The following is a 7,263-nucleotide window of genomic DNA, read 5'->3' as shown; positions in this document are numbered from 1 at the left end:
GACCCAGAAAGGCCCCCGAGGGGCCCACCGATGAGGTGTCAACCAGTCAAAGGCCCGAGGCCGCATTTAATGAGCGTGCATGGCCTGTCACCTCTAACTGCTCCCGCCGCACTCAGCGTCAGTTCCTGCCACGTTTTGGCAGAGAGGCGTGGGGTTATTAATTGCACGGGTCCCGTCCCGTGCCATCCAGCCTGTCTCAGATAACGTCGTAAGGACCAAGACGTTCCGTCTGCCGCGCTGCTGTGGCAGGAGAACAAGACAGGGCGAGCACGTCGGGCTGCTCTGCGGCTGCCCGGTGGGCCCTCTCCACGGCGCCCGTTGCCAGGGCATTTATTGTGACGGGTGACCGGGCGTGCGACGTATTTTCCACCCCCGGTCACTTCGCCCAGAGGAAATGATGACGCCCTTTCCATTTATGGTGTCTCGAAACTCGTGCCCCCCTTCCGTTTCGGGGCACGTTACTGCCGGCGGGTACTTAAAGCAACCGGCGGCACAGAAAAAGGAGAGACGAAAAAAAGAGAGCTGAAGAAGACGGTTGAGAGGCAACGAATAGACAAGAACACAGCGCAAGAAAAACACGGCAGGAAAGGCTGAGCCCAGTCCCAGCAGAAGAACAAGGAGCCCCAAGCTCTTAGATAGACCAACATTCTTGTAACCAGCAACATCCTTGAGGGACTTCCTCAGGACAGTTATAGTATCCATACAGGAGTAGGGTATTACGCCCCCGTGCGGCCCGAACCTGTCTAAATTCCGGTGCATTTACTTCTTCTTGCACTAGGTGAACACCCCCACCACCGGCCGTTGCATTCATTCCCATTTATTTCTCCGACGAACGTATTCAGGATCATCCCCCTGGCCGAATCTCTAAAAAGGGGTCTCTCGGGATCCATGCGACTGGAGTTAATCCTCTGACAGAGCGGGTGACCAATGCTACTACACCTAGCTGAAGATAAAAACCCTTACAAAAACACCAAATAGTATGATGTTGAAGCCTCTACGTGATTGGATTGTGGTTTCATTGATAGCGGCTCCATTATGCACCTGCAAGTTTAATTCAATATTAGCATGTTCTAAAACCATATACTATGCAATGAGAAAATTATAGCGGCAAAAGTTATAAGGACAAACTAGGGTGATCTTTTTCTCGCGTTAAACGATGTGCTTGATGGCCCAATCGTCGGCCTTGCATTTCATCCATGTACATTGGGATTCTATTATGTCTCCTCACCCCCGTTGTATCAGCCTCTGCTCTGGCACAATGATTGGACCAATATATGTTGGTCACTCATTCTAATTTTCATATGGATGGAATTGACCCATCTAAGTGTTTGCGGGTTTTGTTGTAGAGTAACATGGATGGAAAAATTGATTCTCATTATAATTTATATGCTTGCAAATAGCAAGTACATGAGCACAAGGAATATTGGTGAGGTTCGACTTTAAGCATTCGCACATGGGAGGAGCATTGTTGTGCACAATTACCTTATACTTGAAATCCCTTTGAGCATACACAATATGGTCTCTTTGGTGTATTGCAACTCGTTCATGGTAAACCTTCACTTCATACTCTCCACCTTCATCATCGTAAGATGTCACATGCATGGATCCAACCTTTTTACCTTTCTTCACTAACAATCTCAACCCGTTGGGACCATATTTTCCCTGAATTTGCAAGATCAAGGGTAGACTGCCTTCTATCAACAAACCATCGTAAGCATTTGTTAAATGTTTCCTCCACTATTGCCAGGACATGTAATCTCCTTGAGTACTTGAACACATTATTTAATGATTCAGAACCATTACTTGTCATTATATCCCAATAGTAACCATCATCACTGCACTAAAACACCATCCCTGGTTTGTCGGGTTCATCTTTATCTTGTTGCAGATATTTTCCAACATTTCCTAGATAAACAATTGCATTTGGACAAGTTTCTGAAATTGCATCCATGCCTTCTGCAAATCTACGTGGTTTTTTCTTCTTGACAACCCACTTGAATATGTTTATCACATCATCATCTTTACATTGCTTGTAAAGATTCCCAGCAATATGTTGTGAACAAAATTTATGAACACACTCACCAAGAATCATTCCAGCCAATGTGCGATTGCTTGAATATCCACTTTATAGCCTTGTGACGATCAGAAATAACACACATGAATTTACCAACACCAATCACCTCTCTCTGCAGCCAACTAATAAACCAACCCCAATTGTCACTATCTTCCTTTTCCATGATTGCGAAAGCAAGAGGTAGTAACATATTTTCAGCATTGTACCCACATGTAATCAACAACTTGTGTCGGTACCTTTCGGATAAAAAAGAAGTGTCTATACTAATTGTTGATCGAATGTGAGGAATAGCTTCAATACATGGTCCAAAAGCCCAAGCCACACATTTGAATGCTTCATGGCCTTTAGGAGTTGTGGGTTGTGATAAAATTTTAGGAGTTGTGAGTTGTGATAGAATTTGATATTTTGTTCCCGGGTTAGATGCTTTTATAGCCTCCAAAGAGGGTATGAGGAGTGCATATGATCCTTCCCAACTACCAAAAAGTTGAGCTATGGCTAACTCCTGACCACGCCATAACTTGTTGTAGTGCAACTTCACATTTTTATATCGTTGTCGAACCAATTGATGTATGCTCATTATACTCAACTCCAAATTCTCTTTCACTTCATCACGTATCACATAAGCAATAACGCAGCTGTCAGTTGTGCATGATCAAATCGATCAGCAGGTGCATGACACGAGTGGGGATATGCACAAGTTTGTACTTTCTAACTTGAACCAATTTTTCTTGCTTTACCATACAGCTTCCACTTGTAAGTACTATCTTTACACTTGTAATCTATTCTTGACTTGTTCCACCCATGTTGCCCCACCATGATCCTCACAAGTGTCCCTCTTTTTTTGAAGAATGACCCCTCCATGTTATCAAAATCAATCCGCAGTCCAACTCATCTCGGGATGAGAATTAAACACGCTCGATGTTTTTATCGAAAACTGCTAGTTTCCTATTTATTTCAACACTAAGAAGAGAAAATTCGGATTTCAAGTTGATTTTGCTAAAAAATCTTATGGGGTAAATTTGTCATGACCCGTCGCATGGTGCGCGTCCAGCCCCCGAGCTCTAACCCTAGTCGTTGGGGTGGCCTCGACGGTATGCGGGTCGGCATGTGGCAGGAAGGGGTGGCGGAGTGCGAGACCTTCAACCCTCAATTTTTTCATCTAGTTAGCAGCTCGGCTATACACAAAATATATACTCAGCTTACAACAACTCAGCTAACAAGAACACAATATTTTTTTTAATCTACTCGAGCAAACAAGTACCAACCTTGCCCCAAAATGACACATAAATTAGAGGGCCGCCAATCCTGCAGAAATCAAATGCACATATTCATTGTGAGACACGTATATGCACAAGGATTTGCATTAGCATGTATACACTAACATTGTATAACAGAACTAAATCATTCATTGTGATTTCCCCAGCACAACTCCGCATCAATATCATTGCATTTCAAGGTATATACAACTCTTGTTGAGTGAGAAACTCAATAAAACCATTGTTGAGTGAGAAACTCGATCAAAACATTCAGCGAACCACAAGTTTTTGTAAGAACAAATAAATTTGCTACCACAAATAAATCATCCAATGACCATTTATAAGAACATGTAGAACTTCAATAGATCTAGGCAGGGGAGAGGAGGAATGGAAGGGACTTTGTGCTCACCTTGGATAGTGCACAGGAGAGAGCAAATATGTTGTAATGTGGTTCATGAGTATGGGGCTCATTCATGAATTTTAAAACAAAGGTATTGGTGGCTTAGTCCCATCTTACTAGTGTAAGATGATGTACACAGTACACCAATATAAATAGTAGAGCTCCCTCCTTTCTTTGAAATAGAGAAACAAATGGATGGAGAGAGAGAGAGAGAGAGAGAGAGAGAGTAGGCACTGGCGTACTTTGGCATGAAAAATTGTGTGACTTGTCGCGTGCAATCATGACGTGGTTCTAAGCCAACGTAATCTTTTTTGTCACCTATGTATTCCTTTCCCTCTCCATTTGAACTGTTTTGTACTTTTCAAGAGCTGATCAATGCATGGTTAATGCCATAATCTCATGATTAATTGGTCAGTTATGGAATGATTGGCAATTAGTGGACATAATTAGAGGGGAAACGGCTCCTGGAGGGAGCCAGCCCCTAAATAAGGCACGGAGACATCCACGTTCTTTCACCCACGAAATACTTTTATCTTTCACATTCTAGTGATCCATGTTGTGTTTGTGTTGAGCCATTGGATCTTGCTGACCCACTTCTTGGCGTGCACCAAGGTTGAGGGTGAGCAGTATCTCCGAGCCGTTGCTATCATGAAGCCTGCATGAGGGGCGATAATAAGGCTTCTAGGTAGTGCAACTGCGCGATCGCTCATGCATTGTCTCGTTGACGCTATGCACTATTTTCTCTTTGATCTGCATAGCTACAAAATTGTTACTGTGTCAAATCATTCCCCCTCAACTCGACTGTGAGTCCATATCATTCTTGATGTTTAATATGTCATATAGTCTGCTACTAGCAGTAGATTATTTTGCATAAGTAAATAGTTATGAAATATACCTTGAGCAGAATCTGGTATTATTAGAATAATACACATATTTTGAACAAAATATGGGTCGACGACGAGGGAGGTCATGGTCGATGACGTTGCTGGCGGCAAGATGGTGACGAGATCTGATGATGGGGAGAGGTGTTCCTTCTACGAGCGGAGGGAACTCATGCAACATTGCAACATTCGAGCACTGTGCTACACCGACCAGTGATGACCTACGGGCGACGTTGGGTCTCCTACAATGCCCGTGATTAGCGAGTGGGGCAGGGGACAACAAAGAGTGGTGGAAATGGCAAGAGGCAATGACGATGACATAGGAGGAGCACAATAGAGGGAGGTGGCGTCGGACTGGGGATTTCTAATTAAGGGGGAGTGGTGCGAGTGTTACTTGTTTTCATTTTCCCTCTCCTTTTCAATCTTCTTTACGAAATCTCCTTTTTAGTTTTGGCGCTTGTGTCTCCCAAAAATCTAAATGTTGTCTTGTAAAATTCGGCCTTCAGTCCCATGATAGTAGTAGGAGATCTAACGGCAATAATTACATAGCTATCAACTAGGGAGTCTGTCCGTTGCGAGGGGTTTCAACGTGGACTAGGGGTGAGGCACAACTCGCCGATACTATAAAAAAAATCGACATCCTGAATTTGTGCTCTCTATCTTATTTACATTCCGTAATTTTATATTGCATTATTTTATATTTCACATTTAACTTTTCTAAAATTGCATGTGTAGTTGCTAATATTTGGTTGCAAAACTTTGTTATGATAGATTTACCACACTAGATAAACCTATATCATATTTAGATAAAAAATTAGTTTGGGTTTATCTTGTTAAATTGAGTTGAATAGTTTTTAAAAATCCTAATTCACTTCCTCTTTTTTGGTGTCACCGGTCCTAACACGTTACTTAAAGAGATATCAAATATATGCATTTGTTCAAAGTAATAATATACTCCTTATGGTCATAAAAAATATGTTTTGAAGAGAGTTTGCTTTATTGGTTTATTGACGGAGCGAGAACTGATTGGGTCATCATCATGCTATGCAGTATTTGTCATATGAAAAATTATATGTAGTTGTGTCTCGAAAAATACCTTGTAATACCACATATGTTAACGAAATCTCATCTCAAAACATCACTTTTTTTTGTCATAGGAGTACTCCCCAACAATACATGGGGACTTAACAAGCGAGAAACTTACAGGGTAACTCCTACAACAAAGTTGACATGATTACACCTAAATATAATACATTACGTTTTGGATAAAACACTTGACCACTATTTTTATTAGAATATATTTACAAATTTTATTGAATTTGTGATATTATGAAATCAATTTTCAAGACAAATCTACCCATATGATTTTAATGTTTTCAAACTAAATATTTTGAAATCTATTGTTAGCTAAAATTTTAAAAGTTTAACCGAACCTTCTCTAAAACCACGTATATTTATGACTGGAGGAAGTATTAACTCTTGAAAGAAGATAAAAGAGGCCACAAACCAGGCCAAAATGAGGCCCATTATGTGTGCACTTTTTGTCAATGTATTTAGGGAGAAAAAAAAGTAAATATTGCCTCCCTTAACTATTGCTCGAATATGTCCCCCCTCCCGCAAAACCAGATATACCACCTCCTCCAACTATTCAATTCGGTGCAATTTGCCTACTTAACTAGTTTTGATGGTGATTTCATCCTACGTGGCACTGATGTGGTAGTGGGACCCACATGTCAGATGGCATCTCATCATCTTGTTCCTCCCTCTTCTCTCTCCCGGTCTTCTGCATGCGTGCGGGTTAGAGAGAGGAGGAGACGTCTCGTCCACCACCGTCGTCTTCCGCCTCCTCACCATTGGTGCCGACCCAGCCTCCTCGATCACCTCAACCGGCTCAGGTGCAGGTTCCCAGCGCTCTCAAGTAGGCACAGTGCCGGCACGCTCGACTGTGGCCATGCGCCAATGACGCCACTACCCTGTGAGCGTACGGTGTGTGCCAGCTATCTCGGAGTGGTCGTGCCCTAGGGACAGGAGCTCGGTCCGGGAGGCGGCGCTGAGATCGCTGGAGCTGAATGAGTAGGAGGACGGTGAGAAGGAGGAGGAGGTCGCTTCGTCGCTGGAGCAAGACTTGCCACAGTTGGGGATGTAGTCACTGAGCATGTCCGTGGTGTTATGGTAGCGCCAAAGTGTGAGGAGCGTGCACGCCCAGAGCTCAAGCTTCGCTTCCACCTACGACGACTAGCTCGAGCGTCGCCGTTGCCGTGTCATCCCCTCCCTCGGCGTCCTCACTCCTGATCACACGCCTGGCCACAACTAGCAACCACTACACTCATGGGCGAGCAAGTGGGCGTTGGGCGGGGGTGGCCGAAGGTATATGAAGATGATGGATGACCAGCAATGCTTGGGCTTAGCCGGGCAAACCATGGTGACTCGAGCTCTAATACTTTGCACAGAGAGAGAGGGGGGGGGGAGGAGAGAGGAAGGAGATAAGCGGCTCCGATAGGGCTCTAGGGATCGAGAACACGGCGAGCGGCAGCGCCATGGGTGTTCGACCGTCGGAGAGGGGAGAGAAAACCGTGGCATCTCGGGTCAATTGAGCTTGGCCGAAGCAGCTAGAGGCTAGGGCGACATTGGTCTCGTTCTTGGATTAGGTCT

The sequence above is a fragment of the Phragmites australis genome, chromosome 4 (genome assembly GCF_958298935.1).
Source record: "Phragmites australis chromosome 4, lpPhrAust1.1, whole genome shotgun sequence".
Classification (NCBI taxonomy): Eukaryota; Viridiplantae; Streptophyta; class Magnoliopsida; order Poales; family Poaceae; genus Phragmites; species Phragmites australis.
Note: the sequence above shows the minus strand (reverse complement) of the source record.